This window comes from Pinus tabuliformis, chromosome X (assembly GCF_031772625.1).
Source record: "Pinus tabuliformis cultivar Carrire ecotype Pingquan chromosome X, CPIR1, whole genome shotgun sequence".
Taxonomy (NCBI): Eukaryota; Viridiplantae; Streptophyta; class Pinopsida; order Pinales; family Pinaceae; genus Pinus; species Pinus tabuliformis.
Genome location: NC_142308.1, coordinates 520,615,264 through 520,635,533, shown reverse-complemented (window position 1 = coordinate 520,635,533; position 20,270 = coordinate 520,615,264). Strand labels below are relative to the sequence as shown.

Genomic DNA, 20,270 nt, shown 5'->3' with positions numbered 1-20,270 from the left:
ATGGATGAAAATTATTGAGGGAAGCTCAATATATGGCACCCGACAACTATGAAGTGATGATATGTTGAAAGGTCGCAGTGATAAAAGATAACCTAGAGGTCAAATAAGATCCATTTCATGAGGAATCCATTACTAGCTTGAATATTGGGAAGGCTAAATGCAATGCTTTCATGTTTTAGATGAAAGTGATAAGAAAGAAAAATTACCTAGATCCTATCAAAACAATGAAGAGTGGATACGGATCCATGATACCTCAAAATAAAGAAAGATATGGAAGAATAAAAATGGAGCCATGTAGATATGGAAATAAAGTATATAATACTCACATGAAGACAAGTAGTAAGGGTCATGGTGCTCGCTTCCATTATTGAAAAGAAGCCAAGAATTTCCTCTAGTTCTGAGAAGCGAAAGGAGTCTCCTTGAATTAGGAACAAGGTTATATTACCAAGATTAAGGGAGAATATGGATGTCCTATCTCATTGAGAGGGAGTGATTGTGAACATCACATGTGCATACTCTTCTTTAGATGGTGAAGAAATAATGGTGAAGGATTAGATAAGCATATGTGGTTTCGTTTAGGATATAACATCCAAGAAAGGAATGATAATGACACTCTTTAAGGATGGACAGGAATCCAAGAGAAGATTGGTTAAATACGATCGATAATATTCCTAAAAGGGCATACCTTTTCGACTTGCAAAGGTAGTGTAATATCACACATAAATCCTCATAACACAATGCTATTAATTAAACAAGGCCTTGTCCATTTAGGCATCAAAGAAAGTGTTCATCATGATGATGATTCTTACAATATGGCTTATCAATCTGACTCCTTGTGCGAAATATTTAGTTTGAGATATGATGTTGTACTTGTACAACTATGAATACCTCCCTAGTTGAGAGGGAGTGTTGAGAAATGTAACTAGTTTCAGTCTTCATAAATTTTTTGTACTCATTTCAATATGTATCCTATGTAAAAAACAAGAATAATAAAATAAAATTATTACTATTAAAGCATGGGTTTCATGCTCATTATTAATGGTATTCTAGGTAAAACCATGTTTTTCATGCTTCTAGGTTTTTTTAGGTCCTAGGATTTATTGTCATGAGTCAAAGGTGTCAACATAACGTTTATAAGACCCTTATGCGAAATTTGTAATTGTAAAAAAACAATTTTTTTTTTTTTTTTTTTATTCCAGAAATTCCTAGAATCTCCAAGAGTAAAAGTAGGCCCTTTTAACATCAAGTCGACCTAAAAGAGGGAATCTGACCACTTGAGAAGGCTATAAAAGGGAGTAGTTTGACTTTCATTTGGATACACTCACTCACAAGTTTGATCTATCAAGAAAGAGTTCAACCTATTGTTGGGTAGCTACAAGAAGGAGAGTGAGGGTAAAATAGGAGGAATAAAGACAAAAATTCTTTGTTTTGGGGCTCTATCTCTCTCACATGTGTGGAATTATAGCATTTCAAGGCTGGAGGAAGAGGTTGAAGTTGTAGGTCCGAGTTGTAGTAGAATGAAGTGCAGAAACTTATGTTTGGGAGGAAGGGAACCTTTTCTATACCTCTTTTACCTTATTAAGAGTTTTCTTGCTCTAGGAAGGTCTCACGAGAGGCTGATCTAGGGTTTCTTTAGAAGCTGCAAGGTTGAAATTGCAAGGTAAAAGTTGCAGATTGAGTAGTAGTATCAAAGCTGGCAGGTTGAAGTTGCAGTGTGTAGCAATTTTTTGTAGATCCAGGGAAGGAATTGAGTAATGGATGACTTAGTACTCAGATAAGGAATTGGTCTAGGAATTGGGTCTTTGTATCTCATTTGAAATATATTCTAAGAAGAGGAGTTTTTGGGTTTTCCCCTTGGAGGGGTTTTTCCCTGAATGAGAGCCTATTTATATCTTCTGTTTTGTTAGTGATGTTCTTGATATTTTTTGATGTAATTATATAGATAAAGAACATAAGATAAGATAATTAATATTCACATGAAAGTATCAAGGTTAAGGAAACTAAGATTAATAAGCTTCCATTTCAAATTTTCTAACAATCTATTCATCCAAAGAAGGTTAAAGCCATTTTGAATTGATCAATACCTAAGAATATGTCAAATGTCCAATATTTTATGGGGATTACATGATACTGAAGAAGGTTTATTGAATATTTTTCAAAGCTAGCTTACCCTATTACTTCATTACAAAATAAGGGAGTTAAATTCAAGTGGGAAGCTAAGTGCTAAGAAAGTTTTGATAGATTATAAGATTTATCAACTGTAGCCCCAATTCTAAGAATTGTAGATCCTGAAAAGGAATTTGTAGTGTGTACGAATGCATGTCTTGAAGGAATACGAGATGTCCTAATGCAAGAAAATTATGTAGTAGCTTATGAATTGAGGAAATTGAAGTACATGAAAGAAACCATGTTGTTTATGATCTAGAATTAGTTGTTGTGACTCACGCCTTAAAAATGTGGAGACACTACTTATTAGGGAAAAAGATCACACTTTTTATTGATCACCCTAGTCTAAAATACTTCTTTATTCAACCTAAACTAAATTATATACAATATTGATGGATGGATTTTTTGAGTGAATTCAAGTTCAACATAAAGCATATAAAAGGGAAAGAAAACAAAATATTCGATGCCTTAAGTAGAAATGTTAGCTCACTAATGGAAATTTCTATGAGCATGGTTTAAAAAAAATTGTTAAGTAGATTCAACACAAAAAGATGAAGGATATATAATAATTAAGAAAAAATTGGAGTAAATGGAAGTGGTTGGCGATAAAGAAAATTCAAATTAATTGTTGACTTACAAAAAGAGGATTTATGTCCCAAATTAAGTTGCTATAAAACAAGTTATTTTAAATGAGCATCATTAGAAGCCTTTTGCAGGACATCCAGGATACCAAAAACTCATTTTATCTTTAAGGAAGGAGTTATATTGGTCGGGTATGATAAAAAAGGTAGAAGAGTATTTGGCCAAGTGCCTAAAGTTCTAGCAAGAGAAGGCAAAACACCAACATCCAGTTGGATTGTTGAATCCACTACCCATTCTGGAATGGAAATGGGAAGTTATTTCTCTAGACTTCATGACTCAATCGTGGTTGTAGTGCACATGCTAAGTAAAGTGACACATTTCATACTTGTCCAATCTACCTTTGGGAAAACTTATAGAGTAGACATATTTATGTGGGAAATATTTCAGTTGCATGGTATAATGAAAATGGTTATATCTAACATAGATGCTAAATTTACCTCTAAATTTTAGAAAACATTGTTTTGATGGATGGGCTCACAACTTAATTTGACCACTGCCTATAACCCCGAAACCGATTGACAAAAAAAGAGGACAAGCCAAATTTTATAATATATCCTAACAATGTATGTGATGGACAAAGCAATTAAGTCGGGAGATTTTCTACATTTAGCAAAATTTACATACAACAATAGTTACCAAGCTTCCATAAACAGGTAGAAACTACCATACTCCATTAAGGTGGAGTGAAACAGAGGATAGGTTGTTATTGGCACTAGATTTACTATAGGATATGGAACAAGTAGTGAAGAGAGTGAAACCAAACTTGAATGTTGCCCAAGATCAACATTAAATTTATGCTGATTAAAAGGGGACACACAAAGAGTTCAAAGATGGAGATTATGTATATTTGGAAGTGAAATGAAAGAAAAGTACCCTAAGGCTAGGAAGTTGTGCTAAATTAGCACCAAGGTTTAGTGGTACTTTTGAAATTTGAGCTAGATCTAAGCGAGTAGCTGATCGGCTAACATTTCATGGTCACATCAAAGTACATAATGTTTTTGATGTCTCCTTATTGAGAAAATGTGTTCATGGTGACTCTCATGTAATCAATTGGAATGTGGTACACATGGAACCAAAAGGATGATTCCAAACATAACCACTTCAAATCTTAGATCGGAGATAAATCATGCTTTGGAATTGATCCATCAACCAGGTTAAAGTAAAATGGAAGCACTTTACCCCAGAAGAGGCTACTTGGGAGATGGAAGATAAAATGTGGGAAGAATTTCTATCCTTGTTCCAAGAGTAAGGGAATTGAAAGGAAAGAAAACATCAAGCATATTCTTTACTTAAAAGTGGGGGGGGTGTGGGGGTGTAACACTGTTGTGTCTTTACTGTAGAGCATTTACTATTTTTAGACATTGAAATATATTTAGAGTGAATGAATATGGAAGCCACATTGAAGACTTATGTTCTTATGTAATTATTATTTTATTTTAATTATGTTAATAAATAAATTTCTTGGAATTATTCATCACAATAGCACTAGATTTTAGAAGACTCCTTTCCATATTATGAAAAAGTTGTGGTGGTCAAGTGGACATGATGGACCTTCCCTAAAAGTCTCCTATAAATCCCTAGGATAAAATGATTTAAAATAAATAAAATTGACATATCGGGAGAAAAATATTACGTCAATCACTTAGTTGGAGATAAATACTAAGTGGGGTGGAATAAAACATCGTTAGAGATAAAGATATGCTTTCAAGAAGAAAAAAGTATATTTTTTGAACAAACTAAAACAAAAAGGCCTAGGAAAAAAGTCGGCAGACCTTAAAGTGAATATCTTGGCGGAACTGTTAGAGGCAATTCATGGTTGGGTGGAATGTGATCAATTCCAGAATAATACCCAAAAAATAGGCTATTTTTAGACATAATCTCTATTCTAATGACTATGTTTTTCTATTATTTTTGAAAACTTAGAATTTTCTAGGGTATAAAGGATGTATATGCTTACTATGTATTGCTATTATTAAATATTTGTGTATAAAGTAATCAATCTAAGAGTTGAAAAAGTGGGTGAGATGTTATGTTCCTAATATATCTTGCATGCATAATCTAAGTATTGAAATTTGAGAATTATGTACCTCTACAAATAAGTGGAATTCATAAGAAGTTATTGAATTAAATTTTATTAAATAGTATTATTGTATACTCTTATTTAACTACGACTCGCAACTAAAATTCTAAATGAAATAACAATGATATTCTTGTAATCTAGATTGAGGAAATTGAACCGAGGAGTTGTAAGATGCCTATATTATGAATGAGAAGTTTACAATCTATCTACTTTGTTTATAAATCTAGCTTGTGTAGATAATGGGTATGTGAAGTTAAGGTAAAGTAGAGTATACGAGATTTACATATGTATTAATGTAAAATAATATAACGGACTTCCTATTGTAAGTACTATAAAGTGTAAGCCTTGAACGAGACTTGCCAAGGAGGAATAAGGTATAATGGAGAACCGTTATAAATAATATTATTATAGGAGATTTGTGTTAGTTAGAATAGAGTTCTAACATCTTATGAAAGATGGAGAAATAAGAAATTGACATTACAATGGAATAAAGATGATTAATAAATAATTACAAGATAATAGTTGGGTACTCAATGAGGAAACATGGAATATTAAAGACATTCTAGGAGAAGTGGATAAATTGAATTGCATACAAGAGGTACATATCCACTAGAATGAACCGACCTAGTTACCTATAGTATGCAAGCCATATAATATTATCGAGGAATATTAGTAATAATCATTATGGAATGAATGAATAACAAAAAAAAGGGTATATGCTAAGATATTTTATGAGAAGGTGTAACAAACTAGAACATGAGAATTATAACAAAACAAAAGAACATGAGCATTATAATCACCACTATGGGAGATACGAGTGTATTCATACTAGTAAATGATATATAAAATAGTGAAGAAATTACTGAGGAATTGTAACACCCCACCCTTGTGTGCTAAATTATTGTAAACCTAAGTTGAGTTAATTCTAGGTGATATCCACCATTGTGTGTTAAATGATTGTAAACCTATGCTGAGGAAAGCTAGGTGTGATACCATCCTTTGTGGGTTAAACTATTCTAAACCTAAGCTGAGGAAATCTAGGTGATATGCAATATAAAGAGAAAATGTGTTATTAAATAAATTAATAAAATAAATCACTTGAAAGGTGGAGAACCAAGAGAGAGGAGATTCTTGCCAAATCCCATTAAGGAATGGGATAGAGATGAATCTTTCATGATAAAGCTTCTAGATGTGATTCTAGATAAGCTTGGATGGATTGGTGATCCATCGGATGGATGGGAGATAAAGATTCATTGGACACAAAAGTTTTTTGGTAGATAAAGGAAAGCTTTTATGAGGAAATGCCTTGTGGGAGATAAGGACGAGATTTTCCAAAAAAGACCTAGGCAAATGAAAAAATCCATAAAAGCGGGACGCCGCTAATGGAAACTAAATTATGAAAGATGGCATTAAATGCCTAGTGCATCGATCAATTAAGGACAATTGATCGTTGGAAAGAACTTCAGCTCATGGGAAATGAGAGGTGATTGATGGTTGGGTGTTGGTGCTCCTCCCTCCAAGTGATTGTTTTAGATTGAGTCACATGCATGGAATGTTTTGTATGTTGTTTCTTACTCTCTCTCTCTTATAGTTCCATTTTGTTTATGAGAATATTTCTTGAGTTTCTTCACCATGAGAATGTTCAGTGAATTACATATTCTTATGTATTAATAGATTTAATGGTGTTTCCCTCTATTATGATGAGATTAACTTCCATGGTATGGATTTTATGTTAATGGTTGAATTTATCTATATTATGGGAATGACATATTTTGTTGTGAATGTTGCATTTCAATGTGAAGTTAATTGTAGAAGCACATTCACTAGGTAACAGTTCTAGTACCCATTCATTGTAAAGATGGCACGTGAAAAATTATTCATAAATAGATTACAGATGTTAATGTTTTTCTCTAACTTTGTTTATGAGGAGAGAATATATATAATATACCTGATCACCTTTCATTTAATAAAATATAGTATGCTTATAATTTCCTCAATTGGTAATTGTTTATGCAAGTAGAACAATTGCGGAAATAAAGTTTCTCCTTGTATGACCAATGGTTCAAATATCTGTGTTTTCATGTCAATAACACTATCTCCACTTAGGCTAATTCTATCTAGTTATGCATGCATGTGCATGAAAGGTTGGCCAATAACATATTGACTAGGTGTGTACATGACTATGATCATGATGTATGGCCATGATAAATACCATAAACTTAAATTAACATAAATAATGCTTGCAAGAGTTATTTCAGAGTTTTGATGGTTGCATGTCATGATTCATCTCCCTTTCTCCAAATTGAGATTAAGCTTAAGGGTAAATCTAAAGAGTGTGAAATATGGTTCATTATCTTGCTAGTATTCAGTAGCTAAGATTTTGAGTATAGTTGCCTAGATGATTATTGTGCATGAAATGATAGGTTAACTCCACCTATGAATCCATTTTATTGTAATTTAACTATAAATAAAAGAAATTTTAAATTAATGGAGCTTATTAGCTATTTTTCTGGGGTAGGCCCAAAGGGGTATGTTACAAATGGTATCAAAGCTTCAAGTTCAAACCTTTCATCCTATGGGCCAATCCATCTCTGCACAACATGATAAAGTATGAGAACTAAATAAGAAACTAATAATAGGGTTGCATTGATAGTAATATTGGGTCAACTCTAGAAAGAAATACCAACCAACCCTACCTCAAATTACTAAAAAAATAGGGTTCCGTCCCTATAAAGACCTACCTACAAAGACTGCACTTTCAGAGATAGTAATTTATGTGAGTGTGCAGAGTGATTTTTTTAGGAAGCATGCAAGAAATCCATGCACTATTTTAACTCCGAATTCTTATGATATAGGTTCATACTTTATGGATATGTGACTCATATAAAAAAACTAACTGCAAATATATGCTATACCTTAAATGGTAGAAAGATATGAAGTATACCTTTAGGTATGAAGTATATATTATTATATCAACTTAAATTATCATGGTGAAACAACGAGATAAAATATGGTTGTGCAATATACATGCTGAGTAGGGGTTCAATGGGTCAATTTTTAAGAGTGGTGAAGAAATTCGACCAACTCTACCTAAAATTAATGGCAAGATAAATAGTATATGGTGAATGGTTGCATGGGGTGAAAGCTAGTCTAACTAAAGAAAGTGATTTGTATTGACACATTGTGAGCATGCAAATCATTATATCTTCAACAGTGGTTGGAAGAGGTTTAACACAGTGATCTGTATTGACAGAATGTAAAACGATTTTTAAGAATTAAGCAGATACCAAATTTGAACCACCAGAAGTTAGGGATTTGAATAAGAGACTGCAGACAAATGATAGAAATCTCTACAAAATGAATGGATGAAATCGACAAGGCTGGAAAGCTGGCTTTTTGTTTTTATGTCGACATTATTATTGAGGCTTGGTTTCTCCTGCTCCAATTTCCAGAGGAGCAACTAAGTGATTCAAGGTTAAAGTTAAAATCCAGCAGGATGAGCATTTTAATCTTCAATCGCCAACTGATAAGAAGTTATTGGGTTCTACTTTAGCACTTTCTCCAGTGAGAGTCGAGCACGAGGGGCGTGTTGTGAGTGCTAACTTATCCAAGGAATCCTTAACTCACATGTCATGTCACTCTCGTAGCCATGCTCTGTGATCTCATCTATCCTATTGGACTAATCATAAAAATTAGATCCCTAAAGCATGTTGCTTCTACTCCTCATGTGTTGCTGAGAAAAGTATCATTGTTTTTCTTCTTTCGAAAGGATGCACACAAAGGGGGTCATCTGTATACCCATATTTTAGGGAGAAAGTTTAAGTAACAATGTTAAATCCAATTACTGAAGTTCTTCTTTCTAAAGATGCTGCTTTCAGTTGCTTTATCACAAGGAAGAGGTACGTTAATGCTTCCATGTGCCTATGCAAAGACTGGAGTGTCATCCAGTTAGAAATATTGGTGTATTACCCAACTCCTCTGAAAAATTCTATACCTTTTGCTATTTATTTAGCTCATAAGGAACATCAGGGAGTCGAAACAATCTCTGTTTCTACGGAATTAAAGGAAGGCATGTAAGGATTATGATGAGGTTGTGGGGAAAATTCCTTTTCAAATCGACTGGAACTCATTCCTATGAATTTGGGGTTGTCGGCTCTCTATTTCCACTCTAGATGTTAGAGTCCCATTTCTTGCCTCACAAAAACAATCAATGTAAAATGAATACTAATGGAAAAATCAATGTAGAACGAATCACGAATGGAAAAAAATCAATGGAAAAGGAATTGTTAATGGGAAAAAAAATCATGTTTAATGGAAAAAAAATGGGAAATGAATTGTTAATGGAAAAATCATCAATACCGATAAGGATAAGGTGTAAATCCCCAACATGAAACCTCAATTGTTGAATTTTCTATTACACTATAGACAATTACCACAAGAATGGGAAGGATCAAAATCAAAGCGGAGTAGTGGATAATCACACCAGAGCACTATTATCGTGAGTTTTGATAGAGAAAATCATGCAACATGTTGAAAAGGAAGGAAACCAATCCCGACCTCTTTTTCTTTTGTTTTACTGCTTTTTCATGCCTTATCCTAGTTTAGAATCATGCGACTTAGCTGCAGAACCAACACACTATAGTAGGGAAAAGATGTAGTTGCTATTTCCTTATTCAACTATCCACTAGTAGCATAGATGCCAAGATGGAGTGGTCATTATCGTGATTCGAGTTAGGAAACATCCTCACAATTGGATAGAAGCTCGAAAGTTAGGATAATGCTTATCCCAATCATCTTATCATCCAATGTATAGAGGATATGCATTGCTTAAATCCTTAGGAAAATTATCAATCTTATATTTGTAAGCACCTCTCACTTCGCAACCTGATTCGGTGCTTCCTTGTAAAGAGAAAGTATGAGGACAGTCAGGTTGAAAGATAGTCAATAAGGAAAGAGGGTTTGTTTCCTATATATATATAATGGCAATGCTTACCTGAATGCATCTCTTGAAACAATGATTCAGTGTTGTCTACTCGCTTTTCATTTAGAAATTGCCGAGAATGCATTGCTTCTATAGAGCCTCGGGAAAAATGGAGCTGGAAGTTGCTCGTTCAATGGACTCAATTATGTAGTGGCAGTTTTCCACAAAATTTTTCTTCAAGAGAGAACATTCAACCATGTCTAAATTTTCTAACCTCACAGTTCTGACTTAGAGAAAATTCTTATGTTTGTGATTTCAATGTATGTATTTCCCTAAGTGGCTTTATAGGTTTTCAAGTCAAAGCTTATAACCTCTATACCATCATATTACCAGTGCGGGGAGGGAGAGAAACTCTCGCTCACATTATTTTTTATTTGTTTTAATATTCTTTTCAGTGACTCTCAGTTTAAAGAACTGAAGATTCCAGTCCTTATGAACCATTAAAAGTAGGTGTTTATTTTTCTTGTTGTTTTGGGTTTCAAGTATCAAACAAGGGTTTACAATTTTATACCTCTACCACAGATGGCTAATGAGAAGAACCCAAGGTCTTACCTCCTTTCTTACAGGTCACGGGTTCTTGTTACAATTGGAAAAATTCTTTAGTGTTTTCTTGTACCCAATAAACTGATCGGTGAGAAAATTTCATGATAGAAAACCCGAAGTTGTTTCATTCATCCATGAAATGGTGAATTGGAAACGAAATGTTGTAGTGGCTCCTCAACAATGTGGATATCCCCATGAATATTATGAAATGGCTTGTGTTGCTATTGTAGATAATAACAGAACAATATTTAGTATAGTTGTTCATGGTTAGAATTTAAAAGTGTGTTAACTATGATGCTTGGAAGTTTTAAGGTAAATTCACATATTCTCCCTTTAAAATATCACATTTATAAAACATGACAATATATATTTAAGAATTCACTGTAATTTTAAATTTGTTAGTACGTATAAAAAAATGAGCTACAACCATGCTTGTGAAAACAAAAGGAGAGTATGTATGGATTGTAACTTTTAATGAGGCTTCATTTTTGAATATGAATAATGGTTTCTCTGGCAATTCAAAAGCCCTTTGGCTGATACAACGCTTTTACTAATATGTTTCTCCTTTGGTGGCTGACAGTAAGTGGTGGACTAACATGAGAAATCTCTGCATAAGCACGATGAATGAATTCATTTGTTTACTTGTATATTGACAATTTGATGTACAGTTATGGATGATCTATGTGAAAATATAAAACATATGAACTATAGATGAAATGTTTTGTTACTGGGTTGAATAGTTGTGAAAGAAAAAGGCCAGGATGATCTAAATCCACAGGGATGGCCTTCTCATCCATTGTCAATTACATAAATTCCGAAAGAAGGGTATATGTTATTCTAATGCGTAAATTAAATGATAATATGCAATAGGAAATGCTTACCAAATATTTATAAATTTCATAAATTTCACATTCACCATGATAACAAATCTACTTGAAATTTATTTTAACAATTATGTAGATTGAATGATGTGCTCGATTTAACCACTCAATAAATGGAATATTGTATTTCATTCAATATAAAATTATATCAGAAATAATATGGTTGAAAACCAACAAAAACGAATCCTAGAATTCCCAGCTTACAGTAAGATTCACATCAATGTGAAGACATAACTTATTTTCACATGATTGTTGTGTCTTAATCTAGGTACTTGAATTTCAAGAGATTGCTTGCTAAGTGCCAAGTTGTTAATATTGATTATCAATATGCACAAACCAAGAAAAAAATAATTTGAAATAGGGGTATTGCCCGAACATTAAGTAAAGCTTTAATCCAGAAAAAGGTTAAGTGAGTAACCATATAGGTCTAAGCAAAGTTGAATTAATTAAGTTTTGAATAACTAAGTTGCAAGGGGAAAAGAGAACCCCTAGAAAATTATATTGGAATAAATTAATCCAATAGGTAGGTAGAAATTGATGAAGTTAATGATATAGTCATCATGTTATCACAATACAAGCAAATTGACACTCATACAAGTGCTATGAAAGGAATTGACTAAATAAAAGGATGATTGTATAAAAGAGGAAATGTTAAACCCTAGTAAGGTGTTATGCAATGAAAAAGGTTTCCATGAACAATGTTAAGAATATAAAGAGCATGTATCTCTATTGCATCAAAGAGTAGAGTTAGTGGTAAGTGGCATAGTAGGTAGTTGTTATTGCTTGGGCCATAGAGCTATCCTACTCATGATAGCATCTGCATGGACTATGATGCATAAGCAGAAATACTTATATTTATATTTTTTTCTATGAGATGAATGTATATGGATGGGTGAGACCTCTTTTAAATCAGAACTTGATCATCACTATGTTTAGTATAGAACATAGTATGCTTCTAATGGATAACTATATAAGCATTTATGCATAAGAAAATAACTGCTTATTTGGAATTGCATAGAAGAGTTAAATCCTTATGTATAATGATTTTTGTATATGAGCAAAGGCAATTTTCTACCTGCAATATTTTAGTGGGTTGATTTTTCATGTAAATCTCCAAATTAGTCATGCTTGAGCATGCAGAGATTGTGGTTTCGGAAGTGAAGGTAAAATACATATATATGCATGATAACAACTAGATGTACATAAGGAAAACTTGGGCAAAATTGGTATTATGAATGACAAAGAGAAATTAGAAAGTTTTTGGTTAAAACCTCTAACACAATTTCTACCATTGGATCAACATCCCAAACCATGACATGTACTGGTTGATGAACCGTGTGGAAAACTATATTGGAATTGATTGTTCCAATAGGTAAGAGATTTAAATAGGGATTGGTGAATAAAAGAAAATATCACCTAATACCTGAAAGGAGGATTATATAATGGAGGCATGGTCGTATCCGGGCTTACTTGTTGTCTAATATACCTATGCATTGTCATGAATAGTTTTGCATGTTGTTACCATAGTCTGGTTAAGTAGTCATTAAGATAAACATGTTGAAAGGAGCATACTTAATATCCATGCATATTAATGAGTTATATGAATTTACCCCGCAAGCACATGTGCGTGCAGTATTATAGACTTGTAAGAATAATTTATTTATCGATTGGTTAATGATAGGATGACCTTGGTGTCGTGCATCCATATAACAAAGAGTCTTGAGTCTAAATGGATCTATACATGCATGGGATGTTATGTGCCAACAATAAATAGGCAAAGTATGCATCCATAACTTATGATTATGTTTAAGAGTCATGCTGAACAAGGAAATTGTAGGTTATAGTACAAGACTATATAACTGTACAAATTGTCATTCAAATTAATCCTTTGATTAATGCATCTACATACAATATGATTTGTTTTTCGGTTGGATGAAAGTATGATTAAGGGGAAACTTAACTTTAACGGATTTTTAGGACATATGCATCTTTCGATGGATATGCATAATGGAACCTATAAGTATCCTTGAGTACAAACCATAGCAATTGATGAAGTAGAACAAATTGTATGGACCATTGGGTCAATTAAATCATATCTAACAATCCATTTAAATATATTAATATCATATAAATTGAAATGCATAATTTATACCAAGAAATTTTGAGAGCTTCTCTTATTGGATTGCATTGATAATGTGTGTGGACAACATAAGAAATGTTGCGTAATTCAAACAGGAATTCATAAAATAGATAACTCATCTTTTGGTTAAGGTTGATTTAATGTTAAGGAGGAGATAGCATGTAAGTACCCTGAGATCATAAACACTTACAATTAAAAAGTGGTCTAGGATTGAAAGTAGTAAAAAACTTTCATGTATAACTACACTAAATTATGCATGGCCAAAAAGTTGTTGAGGCATAAAAGGGGCAATAGTAAAGCATACAAGATGAATTAATTAAGAATGAAGTATGATATGATGAATATTAAACTTCAAAAGATATGAGTTAATAATCTTCTTTAGAACATTAAGCAGAAGGTATGAATAAGATGAAAATATGCATGAATACCATACTATGCTACTGATATTGATATGCACTTGACATAAAACTTTCTTGGATTATAGAAATGAACCATGCTCATATAAATTCCTTTTCAACTGAGCACAATTGTTTTAATTTCTAGAAAAATATAAAGGAATGTTTGGCATGATACTAACATGGTAGAAAATATGTGGACAAAGTTTTTGTCATGTAGGTGATACCATGAGGATGGTATGATGGGTTGTCGGATAGATAGTACTATGTACTATAGTACATATGGTACACGTATGATTACATGTGTTACATGATTGAAATATTATATGTATATATCTTGTGTATAATATACCTTGTGTGTAGGTATGCATAAAGACATTGGGTAGATGCTTGGCAAGGCAAACGACCTGGAGGTTACCCATAAAAAGGAAAGTAAGATTGGTATAGGTAAAGAGGGTTAATCGCAGTTTGGCATACATATGATTATGATGAATATATATGATGAATATATATTGTTATGTGAACTAATCTGTTATGACCTTGCAGGCATATTAATGTGGAAAATATTATAATTGATGTATTTTACGTAGAGATACTGCAAGAAGAAGGTGTTTGACAAGAACACACAGGCTTGGAATAATTCAAATAGAGAACATGCATCCTTCAGATAAAAAATGATGAGAAATAACTTCTTTAGAAATATTAAGTAACAGATTATGATATTTATCATAGTTAAAATTTTGCATCTATAAATTCTCACAAATTGTTTGAAAACAATGTTTCAGGTAGCTATGAAAGGAGAGATCTCCTTGAGACTGATGTAGCTATGAAAGGAGAGATCTCCTTGAGACCGATGTAGCTATGAAAGGAGATGTGCTAGGAGCACTCGTGACCGATGTACATCAGAAAGAAAATTCATGAGATGGTAGAGCCATGAGAGATGTTGATTCAGAAACCAGTTGCCTGTGAACGAGGACATGATGTATTGATACACCAAGGACGATATAAATTTGAAGGTGGGGAGTATGTAACACCCCTCCATTGTGTGCTAATTATTGTAAACCTAAGTTGAGTTAAAGCTATATGTGATATCCTCCCCTGTGTGTTAAATGATTGTAAACCTAAGCTGAGGAAGGCTAGGTGTGATACCCTCCTTTTTAGGGTTCAATTATTCTAACCCTAAGATGAGGAAAGCTAGGTGATATGTAATATGAAAATAAAACGTGTTATTAAATAAATTAATAAAATAAATCACTTGGAGGGTGGAGCACCAAGAGAGAGGATATTCTTGCCATATCGCATTAAGGAATGGGATAGAGATGAATCTTTCATGATAAAGCTTCTAGATGTGATTCTAGATAATCTTGGATGTATTGGTGATCCATCGGATGGATGGCAGATAAAGATCCATTAGACATAAAAGTTTTGCGGGAGAGAAAGGAAAGATTTTATGAGGAAAAGCATCATGGGAGATAAAGACGAGATTTTCTCAAAAGGACCTAGGAAAATGGAAAAATCCATAAAAGCAGGACGCCACTAATGGAAACTAAATCGTGAAAGAGGGTATTAAATACCCAGTGCATCGATCAATTGTGGACAGTTGATCCTTGGCAAGAACTTCAGCTCGGGGGAATTAGAGGTGATTCATGGTTGGGTGGTGGTGCTCCTCCCTCCAACTGATTGTTTTAGAGGGAGTCACATGCGTGGAATGTTTTGTATGTTGTTTCTTACTCTCTCTCTCTCTTATAGTTCGAGTTTGTTTATGAGAAGATTTCTTAAGTTTCTTCACCATGAGAATGTTGAGTGAATTACATATTCTTATGTATTAATAGATTTAATGGTGTTTCCCTCTATTCTGATGAGATTCACTTGCATGGTATGGGTTTTATGTTAATCCTTACTTGTTATGGGGTTAAATCATTTAGCTCAGATATGTTGATGGTTGAATTTATCTCTATTAAGGGAATGACGGATTTTCTTATGCATGTTTCATTTTAGTGTGAAGTTAACTATAGAAGCACATTCAGTGGGTAACAATTTTGGTACCCATTCATGGTAGAGTTTTCATGTGACAAATTATTCATAAATAGATTACCTGTGTTAATGTTTTTCTCTAACTTTGTTTATGAGGAGAGCATATATATAATATACTTGATCATCTTGCATTTAATAAAATATAGTATGCTTATAATTTCCTCAATTGGTAATTTCTTATGCAAGCAGAACAATTGCGGAAATAATGTTTCTCATTGTATGACCAATGGTTCAAATATTTGTGTTTGCATGTCAATAATACTGTCTCCACTTAGGCTAATTCTATCTAGTTATGCATGTGCATGAAAGGTTGGTCAATAACATATTGACTAGGTGTACATGACTATGATCATGAGGTACGACCATGATAGCTACCATAAACTTAAATTAACATCCATAATGCTTGCAAGAATTATTTCAGAGTTTTGATGGTTGCATGTCATGTTTCGTCTCTCTTTCTCCAAATTGAGATTAAGCTTAAGGGTAAATCTAAAGAGTGTGAAATATGGTTCATTATCTTGCTGGTATTATGTAGCTAATATTTTGAGTATAGTTGCTTGGATGATTACTGTGCATGAAATGATTGCATTTTATTGTAATTTAACTATAAATAAAAGAAAATTTAAATTAATGTAGCTTATCAACTATTTTTCTTGGTAGGCCCAAAGAGATACGTTACAGTAATTACAAAATAAATAATAGGGATGTGAATCAAACAAATATCTTCCTACATCAGTACAAACTAAAGATACAAACTAAAGATATATATATATATATATATATATATATATATATATATATAGATATATATATATATAGGACTACAAATCAATAGAAACAAGTTTGTCAATGGGATGCTATAGAGAGCGTAATACTTCAAGTGAAATGAAATAACCCAACCCTGTTTTCTTATGAATTTATACACTAAATGATAACAGAGTAAAAGAAGAATATTAAAATCATACTTTCGACAAGCATGGATCCAACAAGTAAATTCACCATCACACAAGTAAATTCACCATCACTTATAAGAATATGAACTATTAAATCCATGCGATCTTTACAACCGTTATACAAGATTCCATACAAAGGAAAATGTGTATAAACAAACTTCAAAACTTGTAAATAAGCACTATAGGCTTATATTAACTAACAAAACAAAATTGATAGTCATTCATATAGTCGCACCTTGGATCGAGGGATAAGCCATATAAAAGTCTTACATAACAAATATCTAATAGGCCCAACCAAGACAAAATGAAACCATCTAAAATAAGTACAAAGAATCTTCCAAGTAACATAAAAATCATAAATAGGGTTTGAACTACAGAGTGCTCAAAGTACTAGTGTCCTAGCATAGGAAAAAGGGATATTAGTCTCGTAAGAGGCAAACCTTAAAAGAGCATGCAAGGCCACAAATTAACTCTGGGCCAAGTGAAATTAAGACTCGAATGAAACACCTTGCTAGAAAATTTACTTTACATGCAACACACATAGTGAATACGAATTAGAATTTGAGGATATAAGGGAAACCCATTTAAAATCAAGGAGAAAAAAATAAAAATCAAAAAGAAAGGATCAATTACCTATCGGGGTGAACTTGTGCATAAGGAATCATGTGGTCAACCCAAAGACCCTTAAGCTTACTTTCGAGCCACAACAATACATGTAAGAGAATTAAACAAGAAACAATGAACTAAATTGAAAGAAATCAATCCATGAGAGAAGAAAAAGTTTTTATTAGAGTGGAAATCCATAACTCTGTCACTATAAATTAAAAGACTCATTCTCCATATACTCAAAACCCAGAGAAAGGGGGAAATTCTAGTATCCACTTTATGGAAATAAAATTCAGAATAAGATTACATGGAAAAAATGACTTACCACGGTCGCCATAAGTGATGAAGGGTAGACATAGTTCCCCCCTATACGGGGAGTTGCAGGGCCTGCAAAAACAAAAAATTAAAGCGCTAGAAAAATAAATCCTATGAGTGATAGAGAAAACCCCAGTTTTGTAAATCCTGGTGGAAAAGAAGCAAATCAATGAAAATTACTAGTAAAAGAAAATGAGCGAAGGAATACTTCACCCTTGGCCATAACACACAATTGTTATTTGTTATTATATATAGTTTTTTCCTCAGGTGTTCTACTTCTTATATTTTGTTTCTTTTTTTTCACAGTTTTATAGAGGAAATGGAAAAATAACATGAGGTTTCTCTGCCCTTCTTCCAGGTGAAATTTTAAAGATGTGTTCTATTTTTTTCCCTTGCTCATCTAGAGTCATACTTCCCTAGATCCTTATGAATTGGGAAGTGGTTTCCTCCAACATGAGTATAAATCCAAGTATTTCTACCAATGGGCGTTACAAATTTGGAATGAGGGTTTACTCTTATTTCCATTTGTCTAGACATGCCCTTGTTGTTCTCTTACACCGATTATTGGTGAGTTTGCTAACTCGTATGATTCAATGTCCTCTTCTTATTTTGTTTATTCTGTTTTTATGGTTTAATCCCTTAATCTTGATTTGCTATAGGATAATTTTCATCAGCGTTCCCCCATTCCCACCATACTTCCCCTCTCAACGGTTTTTTCTACACTCATGTACTTGGGTTTAATTTAAGTTGCTTTCACAGAAGTTAAATTTCTTTTACAGTGGAATTTCTCTATCTCTATCCCTTATGCGGCTTTTTGCAGATTTTTTTGCAGGTAATTATTTCTTCCAGGTTTCAACTCAGATAACTCGACGAACAATTGCGCAAATTCTAACATAATTTCCTACTGCAACAGGTCAGTTTAGTTATTCTATTCACACGGCCCTCGTTCGATGCCTACCTCGGTTGCAATGTTATCTCATGGTCAAGGCGGTTTGAGTTCCGTAATTTACTAATTTGAATTGTTCACTCCACCCAGATGGTTGAATACCAAGACACCATCTTTTGCTATGCACACACGTAGTTGGGTTCTATTCTTGGTAAAAACACAGTGGGGAATGACTCTCGTTACGGGAACAAGTATTCTTTTGATGTGGTTTTCATACTCTTGAAGCTATGTTCTTCATACATTTTCAATATATATATATTAAATTTCATCAAATCTATCTCATAGAGAATTCAATTCAGTCCCGACGTAAATCGTTTACTCTCTCTGTTCAGAAACAATATTATATATTCTTATTTATTTTTTTAAGGATTCTTCTTGTTTTTGTTTTGTAGAATCCTAAACTCACTGTGCACTCCAGACTCTCGTATATCTCTTTCTTATTGTTCACGGGGAGTTTAAGTCGATTGCATATTCTCCGAATATTTGGGAATCAGACGGACATGGGTGCCCTCAAAAAACACATAATACATAGTGTATAAACTGGTTATCCTTAAGTCGATTGCAGATTCCCCAAATATTTAGGAATCTCACTCACATGACCATGCCATGTCCATCAGATTTCCGAATATTTGGGAAATCTGCGATCGACTTAAAATTGTTGACACCTAATCCGAAACGGGTGGGTGAACTGGACAGTCATCAGGAAGATGAACTGATCCGTTGTATTTATGTATATAAATATGAGTTAGTTAATGAATAATAATATCAGTTTTCTCTCCCGCTCATTCTGGAGTTACCCTGGCCTGACATGGTATCAGAGCACAGGTCCGAGTCCTCAGAATAGTCGTAACTCCTTTTCTCTGGCGCACCAGCGCTGCCTTTGTAACGCCAGTCTGTCCATGATGTTCTCTGGCGCACCAGCGCTGCCTTTGTAACGCCTGTCTGTCCATAAACGTTGGCCTGACACCTGAGAAAGCTTCCTCCGGCTTAGGGATCTCCACCCTCGCTCCTGCCACCGGCGTTCTTTTCTCTACGCTCGCTTCCGTTTCCCTCGCTGGAGACGAAGATATTGCCCGCATACACAATCCAGTTGTGTCCCAACGCCTCTCGCTATGAAATGAAGGATTGCAGTGAACACTTTTGTGGTTTTCATTAGTTTTCTAGGTCCCAACGCCTCTCGCTGCTGCTGCTGCACAGCCCATAAGCGCCCCGCTAGCGATTTTGATCTCTTTGCCGCCTGAAATGCGAGCATTCCAATTCCCATTTTGGCCGTCTCTTCCTGCCCTTTGCAGTGTAGCCCAGTGACCTGAGATATACTGAGTTACAACTCGCCACTTGATTATCCTCGATAGAAGACGCTACCAATGGTCATTGCAAATGGCCATCAACGCCCCTCCGAGCATTTCAACATCTAATGTGTGGCTCTGTTGAGCTTTGAGCTCTCAATGTCGTGCGGGAGATCCGTCAGAAAACTTGGCGCCCACGGAAGTTTTGAGGGCTCCGGGCTCTTCAACCCGCGGCAGGCACAACGGATTTTGGACAGAAATTTTTTGAAGCAGCTAAAGCGAATCAGAAATAAGTTTTGAGT

The 20,270-nt window shown here is 33.9% G+C and overlaps 1 pseudogene; it reads right to left on the bottom strand.

The window, feature by feature from the left end:
- Positions 1–19,761, bottom strand: part of LOC149140973 (uncharacterized) — a 33,799-nt pseudogene extending 14,038 nt beyond the window's left edge.
- Between the last annotated feature and the right edge of the window lie 509 nt (positions 19,762–20,270).